Source organism: Stegodyphus dumicola, chromosome 7, assembly GCF_044657685.1.
Source record: "Stegodyphus dumicola isolate Sdum_Otavi_A_Nest chromosome 7, ASM4465768v1".
Lineage (NCBI taxonomy): Eukaryota > Metazoa > Arthropoda > Arachnida > Araneae > Eresidae > Stegodyphus > Stegodyphus dumicola.
The window spans coordinates 93,106,118-93,122,377 of NC_140774.1; the positions used below are offsets into that span (position 1 = coordinate 93,106,118).

General features: G+C 35.3%; 1 long non-coding RNA gene across 1 annotated transcript; it reads left to right on the forward strand.

Moving 5' to 3' along the window:
- The first annotated feature begins 1,273 nt into the window (after nucleotides 1-1,273).
- Nucleotides 1,274-7,797, forward strand: LOC146996267 (uncharacterized). The gene is made up of 2 exons (XR_015041891.1): nucleotides 1,274-1,434; nucleotides 7,615-7,797. It is a non-coding gene; the product is annotated as an uncharacterized LOC146996267 (long non-coding RNA).
- Nucleotides 7,798-16,260: the final 8,463 nt, after the last annotated feature.

Below are 16,260 nucleotides of genomic sequence, written 5' to 3' on the forward strand. Positions count from 1 at the left end.
CATTACTGAAAGCATAATATAGAAAGGTTTAGACATAAATATATTATTCTCTTTATTCACCCTTTAGCAAAGGGTATGTATAAATATATTTTTTGTACGCGGTATGATATCTTGCCAGGGGCAGAAGTTTGGTTTATCCGGATGTATATCATTACAAGTTATCTAGTTATCTTGCAGTTCTATAGAAAAGCTGATGAAGCTTCCGTATATGGATGGAACTTTCGAATCCTCAAATCATTAAAACATTGAAAAACGTTCAAAACCCTAAAATTCGAATTATCTGCCTTTCTTTAAGTAATACAAATTCTAACATACATATATTTTAAATATTTTAGTTCAAAATTTTGGATAGATTAGTTTTATTGAATCCTGTGGATGTGTATTCTTTAAAAAGAAAGCGAATGTTCATGTTCAATAAGTGTATAACGAACATGATTTAATGGTTATCTTGATTGCCACATTATGAATTTCTTAGAAGAATTGAGCGTTCCATGGAATTTATTTATGTTAATTCCTAAACAGAGCCTATCATTTCTGCATTAATTTTGGTTTCAATAACTTCTTAAAAAATGCTTATATTTTTTAAACATTTTTATCAAATTATACTAATTTCAAAACTCGATGGTTTTAATTACGCATTCATTTATTAAATTTTATGTAGATCTTCTGAATAAATACAGGCGCAATTAAAAGTGTATTCTTGTTCGTGGTCCATCAAATACGCAATTCAAACTTTGATGAAAGCTTTAATGAAAAATTTAGCCTTGAGTAAAATATTTTCTCCTTATTATTATATAAATATTTCCAGAGATCGAAATTCGAAAATATGAGGAGATTAAATATTCTTTGAGAATCCGGGAACAAGAATCTTTTGGAGTCATCACATACCTATTTAAAAATTTTTTTCAATGAGGATGATTTTATAATGTGCTATCTAAAACTGTGAATTTTCGTTTATCTCAGATGACTTTACATTTTGTTCTCGTAGAAATAATTTTCTATCAGGGATATCAATAAATGAATCTGTGCTAAGTCACCGACATAAGTATGTCTTCGCCTGCCTGAATTTACGAAAATCTTTCTTTGTAAGAAATTTATTCCCGACAAGTAACGTTTTGAAACAGATATGTTTAGCAATTCATTTGTTTTTATACTATGCGTCCTCTTTCTGTGTCATTATTTTATCTCATGATATTGCACATTTTTAAAGACTAAGTTGTACTATAAAAGAACACTGTTAGGGTAAGATATTCATTAGAATTAAAATCGTGTATCTAAGAAATGGAGTTTTTCAGACGCACTCTAGTTTTCGTAACTGCTGTAGCAATGGCAGCTTTGACTATTATCCATGCTGTTCCTGACCCTGAACCAGAGTCACAATCAGGGCTAGTAGGTAGCCTTTTAGGGTGAAAATAAGTTCTTGAGTAACTGACGGTAAGTATGCAATATTTATAAGTATTTAAGAAAGTTTTCGATACGTTAAAGCGTAATGTGGCATTCGTCTCCTAAATTTAACTTTGAGAAATAATACATTAGGTTCTCGAATTAAATGATACTATATTTTAAACTTCGTTTTTCTTTAATAAATGTTATTTCCGCTTTTTTTTTTGTCTCATAGCTACACACATTCCGATAAGATATAAATAGCCGTAGACATCGGACTGTTAGCATTCTCGTCTTTTAGGGTGACGCTATTATACCCACGAAAAACTTTAAGGTCAGCGCAAATGCAGAAAGATCTTGCGCAAATGTCAAACTGATACTCTTGGTTAAAGCCTAACAATTAGGTCAGCTTTTTTAAACCATTATACCACACAGGGTATCAAACATTATGAGCTTCAATTTGATAAATTGCATTATAAGGAGATAAATTTTGCATAGAAATGTGTTTAGAAACGTGTATTGTGTTATAAGATACAATAAATATACGTAAATACGCCTCTATGAGCTTCGTGGATATTATTTTAAAGGTTATTTGTAAACGTGTATAAGGATCAGTTATTTATATGAATATTAAACAAGTAAAATGAGCGATGTCCTTCCCGGGATACCAACTCTAAAGTTTCCGATTGCTAGAAAGACGTACTTCCAGTTACAGTAGAAAGTTTAGAACTGAGAAACAAAAAGCGTTTATACTTCAGAATGTTTTCTACAGTAGCTGACAGGCTAGGAAGATGTCTGAACACACTTGTAAGAAGTATGGAATAGAAAATTCTCACAATTAATAAGAATAGAAGAATTGCGATTAATAGACAGCTTAATGAAAACATCGTTTTAATATGCAAGTAGATTTATTCAGCCATTTATTTAGAGAACATATTTATACTGATATAGTATGGAAGATAAAGAACGCAAAGCAGTTTTCTCTTTTTCTGAGAAGAATGTTTTTAATTTTTGTAGAAGAAGGATTTAAATGATTGTTTCTAAAAGTGGGTAGAGATTCTCTTTAGAACATATATAATGCTATTGCGAATTTTTGCTTAATAATAATAAAAATAACAACAAACATAATTAAACTGACTGAAGTGCTTCAGATTTTAACAATAAGGTAGAAGGGATCTTTTAATGTTGAATATGGATTATGAGTAGAAATTATCAGGGCGGAAGACCCAAGTGGAATAGCGAAACATTTTATAGGGTGAATACTGATGCTGAATGCACATTTAGACTAACATGGGAACGTTTTATATCTTCTGCGTATTTGAAAAGTGAAATAAATAATATGTAACCTGATTCTAGAAAAGTATTTAATGTTTTTAATTAGATATATTATGATTGAAATGGATTTTTTGCTTAACTGTATCAGATCAAAAGAAAAAAATATATTTTAAAGAAAGGTATCTTCCTTTTAAACTGCCTAGTTTTTAAATAACATAAAGATTAAATTTAAAAGATATATAGGTAACATTTTACAGAATAGCAAGACTCGAAAAAACAGTGAAACAGCTCATTTAATTGTAAATCGTTGCAAAATGTGTTTCAAGACCAATAAGTACCCTTGTGGGGTAAAATAAGATTTTGGGCTCAAAACCGTGAGTTTAGATTCTCATAAAAAATGACGTAATAACAAAATAAAAACGTAGTTTTTGAGTTAATTGAAGATCATATACAGATACTTTGATTTTCCATTTAAATGTCTACTTTCCAGTTTGTAAATGCTGCATGTGTTATTTGATTCTCAAAACAAAATGTCATTTTTTTAAAGTTTTAATTTTTTTCACCCCAAAGTCAGCTCATCAACTATTGCATTCTGTTCTGTTGAAATACCTGAACCAAATTCTCTTCTCCTGAAACATATGGAAAACAAAACCATAAATAGACTAGAAGAGAAACACGCTAATGTGACAATCAAAATCGTAAAAAACAACCTTATATTTAGCGTAGGTATAATGAAACACTCAATCGATTTCGAGGGCAGCTAAAGGTCCCTCCTCATCAGGAGAAAGAAATACATAGAAAGAAGAAAATAGGAATCACAGAAACACGTGGTGCTTATCAGCACTGCACGTGGTTATAACTAGATTTTTAATCCAGCCAGTCCAGGCCAGTTTTTAATCCAGCCAGTCCAGGCCAGTTTTTAATCCAGCCAGTAATAGGCGGCCAGTGCAACTCTGATTAAAAATCTAGTTATAACCACGTGCAGTGCTGATAAGCACCACGTGTTTCTGTGATTCCTATTTTCTTCTTTCTATGTATTTCTTTCTCCTGATGAGGAGGGACCTTTAGCTGCCCTCGAAATCGATTGAGTGTTTCATTATACCTACGCTAAATATAAGGTTGTTTTTTACGATTTTGAAAACCATAAATGTTTGGAAAAAAAATCGATAAATTCATTAAAATTTAACTGACTCGCAGTAAGCTGCTTGTTTTACATATTTAAAATTCCTTTCGAAATATTGTTTGTAAAATAATTACTTTTATAATACATAAAAGGTATTAATTGTTTGTGAATATGGATTTAAAATGTTAAAAGAAAGAAAGGTTTGTTATTTTTGTCCGAAGAATAATTTTAATCAGAACGATATAATGTCTCAGTCCAATGTACACTTTTTAAATACATGAACGATTGATTTCAGTTAAATGAAAGTTCAAGAATTCAACATTTTCTGTACATCCGCAATAACGTAAAACTGTTTAATTCATACACTCATGTCCATAAATTAAGGATAATTCGGAGTCAAGCGGAAATCGAACTCTAAAATAAATATATCATCTTTGAAATCACTACGCACATCTTCAAGAATCATATGCAAATTTCAGGAAGTAACCAGATGACACCGATGGTGAGTCAAAATGACGAGATTGTAAGAGAGTAATATATAAGGAATACAGGCAAAGAAGTAAAATTGTTCGCAGGCGCTTTATAAGCATTTCAGTGCAATAACCGAATAGTTATGACACAAAGGACGCATTTGGATGATTTTATACGTGGTAGAATTATCGGCCGTCTGGAATGCGGGCGTACCCAACTGGAGTTTCAGACGAACTTGGAATTGCCCAGAGTCTCATCTCCAGGCTTTGGCAACGATTCCAAGATGATGGTAATGTGAGTAGACGTTAAGCACAGGTCGCCCCAGAGTTACAACGCCGAAAAAGGACCGGTATTTGGCAGTTACTGCCAAAAGAAACAGGCGGAGCACAGCCTCAGACCTGTCTCCTCAGCTCTCTTCAGCCACTGGTACGACCATTTCAAGGCAGAGCGTGTACAGACACTTAGAGCAGATTGGTCTATATGCTCGTAGACCTGTCAGATGCGTTCCACTTACTGCAGCTCACTATCGCCTGCGGTTAGCCTGGGGTAGAGAGCATGCATTGTGGACACCGCAACAGTGGGCTTGTGTGATGTTTTCCGACGAGACCAGGTTTAGCTTGCAGTCTGATTCTCGCTGGACTTTCATATGGAGAGCTCCAGGTACACGTTACCACCTAGAAAACATCATTGAACGACACCGTTACGGTGGTGCAGGAGTGCTCGTTAGGAGTGGAATTATTCTGGGTTCCGGAACTGACCTACATGTTAAAATTGGAACCATGGCAAGCCAAATCTATCGGGGCGTCATTCTGGAACGTTTGTTTTGGGTGCCACGGGCGCACAATTTGTGTTTATGGATGACAATGCCCTTCCTCACCGTGCAAACATCGTAAGCGAATGCCTTCAATCGGAGTATATCACCCGTATGGACTGGCCGGAATTCTCACCGGACTTGAATTCAGTAGAGCACGTGTGGGACATGCTTGGCCGACAAGTTGCAGCCCGTCAACCTCCTCCTACATGTCTACCGGAACTTCGGAGAGCATTGCTTTTTGAGTGGTGTAATATCCCCTAAGATCAGATCGATAATTTGATACTCAGCATGCCTAGGCGTTGTACGGACTGTATTGCATTGTCTGGGAGCATACAATGTATTAACAATCATACAAACCATGTAATATTGGTTTTTTGTAAATAGGTTTTTTTTTGTAATTTGCTCCAGGGAGAAAAAATCGCTAATGTTTTTAATAATATCAAACATATAGCATCTTTTTTTGCTATTTACCTTTTGTTTAATAAATAAGCTTTACAAATAAGTCAAATTTGTTTTGCTTCTAACTCTTCCTTTGCCTGATTTTGCATTATTTATTATTAAAGGACATATTATTATTATTACATATTATTATATTATTATTTATGGACATGAGTGTATTTTATGGGGGGGGATAATATCTTGTTAAAAATTGTATTGAAAGTATCACAATTTTAAACAGAATTTCATTGTAAAAAGAAGCGAAAAAAATAGTCTTCTGACATATACGCATTCTTGTCTTCATGTTACATTCGTTATATTACACTGTAATAACATTAAACTATATACATGAGTTCCAGTTGAAAGAATTCCAGGAAAGTTCTCAGCTCTTACAGCGTTTTCCAATCCTTCAACAGCAGATCTTGATTATTCCTTTTAAAGCTAGATTTATGAAACATTTGAAGAGAAAAGGTTTTAATTTTCTTTCAAGTTATAAATTACATGCTAAAGCTTTATTTTTTATAACTTTCGTTTGAATTCCGAAACTATGTTGCATGCTATGAAAAAATTCAATAATTTAAAAATAGTAATTATACATAATTTAACTATTGGAGACGTTTTTTGACTTAAAATAACTTTTGAATATTGCACCAGTGTTGTGGTATAATGTGTCTAATATGTAACTTTTATAAATACTTACACTACTAGGATGATTCTTAAAACACGTCTTTTATCATCCTTACGTGGATTAACTTACGTGGATTATATTGATAACTTTTTTTTACTTAATCTATTTTGTATAGAATTATTAGAACTAAAAATCATAATTAACCTCCCCAACAGTACGAAAGAAAGGAAAATTCAGGAATGACTTCAATAATGTATTTTCCTAACAACTAATAAATCTGTTTATCATTTTTAAAATGATAATTTTTCCAAATTTATTTATTTTAGAATATGAAATTTTAAATGAATGCCGAAATTACGAAACCTTACTTGCTAGAAAAGGTTTACTAAAGTTAATAAAACATATAAAGAACTGCAGTAATATTACTGTGCTTTAAAACAGCGGTTTCAAACTGGCGGTCCTCGAAGGAATGTTAAGCGTCCCGCAAATAAAATTTAAGTATGTATTTGTTACAGATGCGATGTTGCAAAGATTTTAAGATTTTAATTATTTGATGTTTGATTTCATTATTTTCTTCACCATTAAGAGCGAAAGTAAGTAATGGTCCTGAAAATGTGTAAATGTAACTAACTAATTTACTGTGTGATATACATCGTTTTCAAAAATTTGAAAATACAGATTTTATAGACTTTAATTCGTACTTCTGCCGAAGCAGAAAGTAAGGGCAGCTATGGGAAAGTTGCACTAAGAATAATCACATTTTTTGAGAATTTATTTGCAAGTGAACAGCATATTTTCACAGATGGAGATTAATAAGAAAAGAACCTGATGCAATAATTAGCTTCTACAATCCGTCATGATTATTTCTGAAACTTTTTTTTGAATGCTACAAACTTTATCAGGATGGAAACGCTGTAAATATTCTGCAATACTACCTGGGTCCTTTAATTTATACTTCAGTATTCTTCCCAAATTCACAAGTTGTAAGGCTAAGAATTTGTAAATTTTTGCCGAGCTGCCTGAACAGTCAAAAATATACAAATTCACTCATAAATATTGGTCACTTTATAGAGACATTAGGTATTTTTAAAAGCAGGGAGGATGAAAAATTAACGACGCCTTAGCAGGGAATCGAACCACGGATCTCTGGACGGCCCAGCGTGCAGATCCATTACACCACGAGGGAACGCTAGGAAGGCGGCAGAAATACCTTATATACTCCCCCTTTTATAGGGCGACTGGGATTTTTAGGGGACCTAATCGCCAAATCCTGGATGTGGAGAACATCATCCAACACTCTTTTAATTTGGGCGCCACTGTAGAGACATTAGGATTTTATTTGGAAGATGAAAAATCAACAACGCCTTCGCTTACACAACGAAGGCACGCTAGGAAGGCCGGAGAAATACCTTATAATTTCATTATTATAGATTATCGCCCTTTAAATTATTTACATTATTTACTTAAATTGTTTTCTTCTAGGATGTGGAACGTTAGAAGATGTCTGAATATACTTTTACAGAAACAAAAGAAAAATTCGAAAAGCTTCGAAAATGTTTATTCAGTCTCATGTTAAACAAAGCTATCTTCCAAATTTTTATTATGTGTTTCGTCTTTGGCATATATTTATAAAATATGAAATAATAAAATATTTCGAAAAGCTTTCGCATCAAAGTATTTTATTTAATTTTATTCTCAAGCATAAACAACAGAATTTCGATCTATCATTTCCGTAATGATTTTTTCCTCGTGTGTAGTTTTCACTGTGTTTTCATTACCATAACACTGATTTTTCATCACCCGTCCTCCCGCGAACTACGAATCTTCTGAAATAATTATTTACAAAGTTTGTGTCTATCTTGGAATTTCCAAATTTGAAAATTTTGAAAAACCGTGAGACAGAGAGATTACGGAGCTATATAGAGTAAACTGGAAGATACACTCGTCAATGTAAAATTTTATACTAAACAAAACAGTTATCGTACTTCAGTTTAGAACACCGCTGATCAGAATAGGTTACGTTTCAGAAATAAAAAAAATTATGGTTAAGTTATTTAAACAATAACTGATATATAGTCTGACAAACCTGTGCGAATTCAGAAACTGATCTGAAAATATAATTTTAGTTATATCGCATTTATGTAATACTGTTGCTTAAAAATTTGTAAGATCTCTTCGTTTGGGATGCGCATGATGTATTACCGAAGACTGCTGTATTATCCGCGAACTGGAACAGACACGGTTTTCATTCTGAAGTGTTCTGCCGCAAACGGTTTATGCAGGTGATCTTCTGCAGGATCCTGTATGTCGTAACAATGCCTGATGACTAATCGTGACTGTCTGGTATTCCTTTTACTTCTTCTTTCATCTATACTAATGTTAATGAATATTTGATATCATTTACGTTTTAAAAGACTCATGAAAACACAAGAAATAATCAGCCTTTTGAAATTCAAAAAATGAGACTCGTTGTTCGAGATTAACTGCCTTTTGTAATTGATGTGCCACCAAAGGTGAACTTTACAAAATATAATGTCTCCTTCTATTGTATTGTAGTTTATGAGCAGGTTTCGATAAAGGAGAAAATATAAAACTACTCTTAAATCGTTTTCGTAGATTCATGATTATCATGCTGAAAGATGTATGGTAGAAGCACGAGTATCAGTAAGAATACCAGCTCAGCACCGTTTGAAATGATATATGGCTCTTATTTGATTGCTGTCTAGAGCTGTAATGTCCCAAGCATTGATTTGGAACAGAAGAAATAACGGTGTAAAATTTTATGTATTAAACATGAAAATCATTTCCAGAGCTGATACATTACTGACGATAGAAATTTAGTTTTCTGAAATTGGACCATATTGTGTCAATGAATATAACGTGTATTACACTTTTATACAATAACTGAAATTTAAAACATATGTCCTTCCATAATGTCTTAAAATCTCAATCAGTTTGCTCATCAGTAATTTTGAAGTTTCTCCTTTTTTTAACGGTTTTGTCCACCAGGATTTAGTTGATGAATCTAATATTAGCAAAACAATATAAACCGTTAGTGTATCACCAAAGTTCTCTATTTTCTCTTGTAGCCCCTCCAAACCAAGAACAATTTAATTCACTGTATCTGTATAGTGGATGGAATGTAGACACGGACGTTCGTTATGGCGTTTATTGGCCGTGAGAAGAACAAGTTCGTACAGCAGATATAGTTCGGCGCTCGCAGGCACCCTCTTGCAGATAACAAAATCTAAATTTACTTAGTTGTAATCGACATAGATATTCTTTATGCCAATGCTTCCAAAATTGTTGAACCGTTTTTTTTTTAATATGTTGCCATCTAGTGAGATAGGAAACTTCAATGTAATTTGGTTCAGGAATTCTTGTTAATGACCTACCAATAAGAAAATGACCAGGTGTCAATGCTGATAAGTCATTTGGACCATTAGATAAAATTGTTAAAGGTCGCGAGAAAAGACAATCTTCTGTTTGTGTGAGAAATGCTTCAAATTCTGCATATGTCAATCTCTCCCCGCCAGCTACTCGTTTTAAATGGTATTTTGTTGATTTTATTCCAGCTTGTGGCGCACCTGGAACATTTAGATGCCATTTAATGCCATTATCAACCAAATATCTGCTGACGTTTTGGTTATATGTTGGAGATCTAGCAAGCCTTTCAAATTGCATGAGTTTGCGTTTTGCTCCAACAAAATTAGATCCGCAATCACTATATATAGGGTTATCCAAATTAAACTTTCCCAACTCAGAGGCCTGTGCAGAGTGTTGTATGGGTCATAATGTGATGAAATTTTAAAAACAGACACTTCAGATCATGCGCTCGAGATTTATTACAAAAAAAATAGTACGAGAAGTTGCCGATAGGTGGCGCTGTAACACTAGTAATGTGCATATTGCAACAACGTGATTTGCAGAAATAAAGCTTCGGCGCAACGTATCCAAAAGACGAGTCCTACAAAAGTGGAAGACAGGCCTTGCACAGGCAGTTGTTTCCAGCTCGCTGATGCACAATGGCGACTTTGAAAGACAAAGCTTTGTTAGTGAAACTTTTTTACCAGAATGACGAGAACTCCTGTGATAAGAGCATTCCGTCGGCTGAAGATCTTACGCCGCGGACCAATGACACCACGCGCTCTACGAGACATCATGAAGTTCGAAAGAACGGGACAGCTGGGAATTTTACCAGGTAGAGGACGACAGGTTGTGGAATCTGCACACGTAGAAGACGTTGCTTTGGCGGTCGTGGACCCCACTAGCCAATCGCCACATGGTGTTGTCAGTGTGCCAACTGTTTCTCGTGCTGTTGATATGCCCTATACGACCGTCTGGCGTGTGATGCGTCGAATCCTCGGTTATTTTCCTTACAAAATCCATAGTTGTCATCAGCTGTCCGACGGGGATCCTGTAGTTCGAAAAACATTTGCGTTGCAGTTCTTGCCAGAATGGAAGTCGATGCTGCTTGGCCGTGGAACATCCTTTGGAAGGATGAGGCCCATTTTCACCTGAATGGTCAAGTGAATACGCACAACTGCCGCATTTGGGCAAATTATTCACTGTGCGCGCAATCCATCAAGTGCCCTTGAACCCTCCAAAGGTTACTGTATGGTGCGGTTTCACTGCAACATTCGTCATTGGGCCTTAATTTTTTTGAAGTGACTCCAACAGGGTTCAAAACCTGCTTTGTCACAGGAAACCGGTATCAGGACTTGTTGACATCGTTTGTGATCCCTGAAATGCAACAACGTGGCCGCCTCCAGGACACGATATTTATGCAGGATGGTGCACCTCCCCATATTCTTCGTGGCGTTCAGCAGGTGTTACGGGCAACTTTTACCGATGCACGTGTGATCAGCCGCTGTTTCCCTACAGCTTGGCCTCCCCGCTCGCTTGATCTCACGCCATGCGACTTTTGTTTATGGGGATTCTTAAAGGATCGGGTCTACCGAGAACACCCAGCAACCTTGGCACATCTGAAAGAGGCAATTATTCGACATGTTCGTGGAATTAATGTGGACTTACTGCGTTCCGCTGTGGAACACACTGCTTTGCGAATGGAAAGAGTTGTGGAGAACCACGGCACACATATAGAACATCTGTAGAATGTCTTGCTGATCTGCAGCGCCACATATCGGCAACTTCTTGTACTAATTTTTTGTTTAATAAATCTCGAGCGCATGATCTGAAGTGTCTGTTTTTAAAATTTCATCACATTATAACCCATACTACACTCTGCACAGGCCTCTGAGTTGGGGAAGTTTAATTTGAATAACCCTGTATATCACTGCTTTTGCCCCTGCGGGGAAATGAACCTCTTAAGAGCTGCAATAAAAGCATCTGCTGAAAGATCAGTTACTAATTCTAAGTGAAAAGCGTTTGTCGTAAAACAAACAAATAGAGCTATATATGCCTTGAATGACCTAGAGCCTCGACCCTTATTTGCTTTAATTTGAAAAGGATCTTCATAATCTATTCCACAGCGCAAAAACGCAGGATCAGGGGAAACGCGACTAGATGGCAAATCGCTCATCAATTGATTAGTGACAGATGCTCTAATTTTGCATCACTTTATACATTTTATAACTAAATCTCCGATAACAGCTCTACCACTAATGATCCAATATTGTTCTTGAATGCAAGATTGCATGAGTTGTGGACCTGCATGCAAAAGTATTTCATGATAATGTCTAACAATGAGATGAGTCAAAATGTGCCTCTTTGGAAGCAAAATGGGATGCCTAAAGCTTGCGACATGCAACGTTTGCATGTCGCAAGCGACCGCCCACTCTAAAAGTACCTGAATTATCTAAAAATGGATTTAAAGGTAAAATCTTCTTGTACAATATAATGATTGATTTCTGCTTATAGTGTTAATTTCATTTTTAACTTCAACATTTTGCATTAATTTAACACATGCATAACTTTAGTTAATTCACTAGTTTTTGAAAATCCATTTACTTGATCTTCTGAACTTCTACAGTTATTTACCTCAAACATATTGCTATAACATGTTTAAGTTTGGTGAGAGAAGAATATTTATAAAATAAATCATGAGCGTCTGTCAAGTGACTGGCAGCAGTTGTTGACCGTAAAGCACATCTTTGTTCGGACTCAGAATCATTCAGTAGTGGTGCAGATAATGCTGGCTAAAAAGGAAATAAATCATACAATAAATCTGGACCACATAGCCATAGTGAAATAACCAGTGCTAATGATGACACAAACGAGTTGCAAGATCAACAGGATTAGTATTTACACTCACAATGATGCTACTGGACAGGAGAAGATAGAGTCTGGATTTTTGCTACTCTGTTTGCGACGACGGTCTTCCATCGGCTTGCATGAGATACTATCCAGGCTAATACAATAGTGGAATCAGTATGAAAATAAGCTTGTGATATAGGAGTATTCAAAGCTTTACAGGTGAAATCCATCAATTTAGTCAACAAAAATGCTCCACAAAGTTCCAGTCGAGGAAGTGATATGGTTTTTAGTGGTGTAATTCTTGTCTTGGCTATCACCAACTGAACATTGATTTGTCCAGTATCTAACACAGAATGATAATAAATTGCAGCGGCGTACGCCTTCTCTGAGGAGTCAAAAAACCCGTGCCGTTGAAACTGGTTATCTGATTCAACCAAGAAGAACCGTGAAATTTTAACACTTGTAATAAATAACATATCTTCTGTAAGTTGTTTCCATTTACTTGCAATACCTGGAGGAACCTCTTCATCCCACTGCAACTGATGTTTCCTTAATCTTTGCATGATCAATTTATACCGAACCGTGATCGGTGCTAACCATCCAAGAGGATTATTTGCGATTATTGAAAGTAGTGTTCGTTTGGTTAAGACCTCAGGATATGAATAAAAACATATCTGAAGCTGGATGACACAGGATACCTAACGTTTTTATAGTATCATCATTATCTATGTTTAAAGAAACATTTGATAAGCACAAATCTGGATTAATTGAATTCAAGACTTCTTTGCTGTTAGAAGTCAATTTTCTTAAAACAAATTCTGCATGTGACAACATCTGATTCAATTGCATTTGTAATTCTATAGCTTCAGTAACTGAACTGGCTCCTGACATCAAATCATCAACGTAGAAGTCCCTAAGGCATGTCTCAGAAGCCAAAGGAAAATCAGTTGCTTCTTCTATTGCTTTTGCTAAGGAGGTTCGAATCTCACGAACGGGTTGGCTGCATGGGCGTTCCTTAATTTTATTGTTCCTTAATTTACAATTGATCGAATCGGCCCACCGATGAAGCGGCCGAACGGTAAAGACGCTGAACACTGGTAGTTCGGTCCAAGGTTCGAATCCCGCGAACGGGCTGGCTGCATGGGCGTTTTCGTGGTTTTCCCCACGTGTAACGTGCGTACGAGCCAGTTTACCTTAGAAAGTCCTCCACGAAGGCATCCCTCCCCTTAGGCAGATAGGCCTCGAGGTTTTGCCATAATCACGCACACACACACGTACACTCTTCTATTGCTAACTGCTGTAAGCATTTCACCGTAATGTACGGTGCTGATGTAGTACCGTAAGCAATTCTAGTTAATCGAAAATTCTGAATTGGTTTATAAGATGAATCGCGCCAGATTCTTTGAAAGTCTACATCTTGTAGTATAATTTGTCTATACATTTTTTCTATGTCCGCAGTTATAGCTATTCTGTGAATTCTGAAACGAATAATTAATGTTGTCAGATCAGTCTGTAACTGTGTAGAAACCAATTCCTCATTAAGAGAAATACCGCTAAAAGATTTTGCAGAGACATCAAATCCCACTCGAAATTTATCACCATTTTTATCCGGAACTGAATGGTACGGAAGGTAAAAACTAGAATTAGCTGGAACATCAATTTCATTTTCTGGAATCAATTCCATATGACCAACTTGTTGATAGTCCTCCATAAATTTGTGATATTGACTGAAAAGAGATTTATTCCTAATAAATTGACTTTCAATGCTTTGTAAACGATGTACAACAACATCCCTAGATGACCCAAGTTCACTGCTAGATCTACGAAATGGAAATTTAATAAATTTACCTGCTGAGTCACGAGAAAAATTCCGCTTGAAATGATTTTCACATTCAATTTCTTCCTCTGTGTAAGGCTTTATTTCTGAAATTTCTTCTAATTTCCAAAAATTTTCAAGCTGGAACTGAACATTGGTACAACTAGCATGATTAGATATAATTGTTTGTGATACACATTGTCTTGCAGATAATGACCCGACCGAATATTGATTCCAAGGCTGTTAACGAATGACCTGGAACAGTTAAACGTCCATGAAGCATTATCTCGCCAAATACATCTGCTCCTAAAAGAATATCTATTGGGCCAGAATGGAAGCAATTTGTATCTGCCAACCGCAAGTGTTTGCAAACTATCAAAACAGACCTATCAACTTGATATTGAGGAAAGTCGCATGTGATCTTGGGTATAATTAATGCATTAACTGAAAGGCTTGCTTTTTTTATAAAATGGAAATATTACTTGTAATTGAACTGAACCTAAAACATTTCCAATTTCTTGTGAGCTCAGGCCATTCACACTTACATTTGCACTAGTACGCTGTAGCTGCAATAAATTTACACAGTGCTCCCGAATAAATGAGCTCTGGCTACCTGAATCAATTAGCATCCTGCATTTTTGTAAATCGCCATTAATATCTTTAACATAAAAAACTTCCGTAGGCAATAAAACTGCTTGCATGACGGTCACCGTGGCGTTATTGCTACTAATAGCAGAATTTCCGTGGGTATATGACATTTTTCATCATTTGAATTTTTCGAACATAACACTGTATTATGTGGCTTTGAACAAGATTTACACATGCCTGCACGACATTTAAAAATGGGATGCGTTTTACTATCTTTCAAAAAGTTAGCGTATAATTTATTCTTTTAATAATATCCCGTTTTTCTTTGATAGGGAGTTCTAAAAAGCTATCGCATTTAAATAACTGAGAATGAGAATTACTCTTACAATAAACGCACACATTAGCTACAAGTTAGGACGAAAAAGCGTATCTACCACCTGAACTGTGGGTTTTAGTTTCAGAAAGGCAAACCGGTCTTCTCCCTCTGGCACTTCGCCAAAGAAGCAATAACATTTGCTCTGTTTAAATCAAAGAGTTTGAATTCAGCGAAAGCAGAAATTTTTTTGTTTGCATGCTCTAACGTCCACTCTTTTAGTGTTTCATGATCAAGTTTTCTTTTTAACAGAAAAATAACCATAGTATCCCAATGCTCTACCGGCTGTTTAAGGATTTTTAATCTATCAATACACTGTTGTGTTGTATCAATTAATCTTCGCAAACCTGAAGCTGGTTCATGTTTTAGAACAGGCTGTGAAATTAATTTATTTAAAGCGGAGTTTGTTATTTCTATTTCGTTTTCAAAACGTTCAGTGAGCGCTTTCCATGATTTTTCATAATTCGCGTTTGAAAATTGAACTGATTGTAGTGGAACAACAGCTTCACCTTTCACAGAAAGCTTAAGATATTGCACTTTTTGACTGTCATTTAATGTACTATTATTTCCAACACTGGTAAGAAATAAATCCCTAAATGATATCCTATCAACGTAATTAGAAGTAAACACTGGCATTTCTACGCGAGGAAGTTTCAAACCATTTGATTTAGCATTTATAATATCTTGACATGACCTAGTAAGTTTTCTTGATTCTTCCTTTAAAGTAATTTTTAATACATCCAATTGGGAAAACAGTTCATGCATTTCTATTTCATACTTATTAAACTCTGCGTCAGAACAAGTACCAAGAATGTTATCTCTAAACTGTTCACTTCAACATTCAATGCATCAACATCATTTTCGTACACTTCAATGAGAGAAAAAGAATGTTCTTGATTTTGTAAACTATTTATATGCAAAATTAAAAACGAGTCAACTTACCCTTAATGATACAATTTTACTTTAAAATAGACTCTATATTCCGGCTACTATTCTCACAATTCAGACAAAAATAATCCGTCTTTACACGAAATGTCCTGTTTCAGAACGTTCAAAATGTCTTGACACGTCATCCAAAGTATTGCTCCGGCTCGTCGGACCATGTATAGTGGATGGAAAGTAGACACGGACGTTC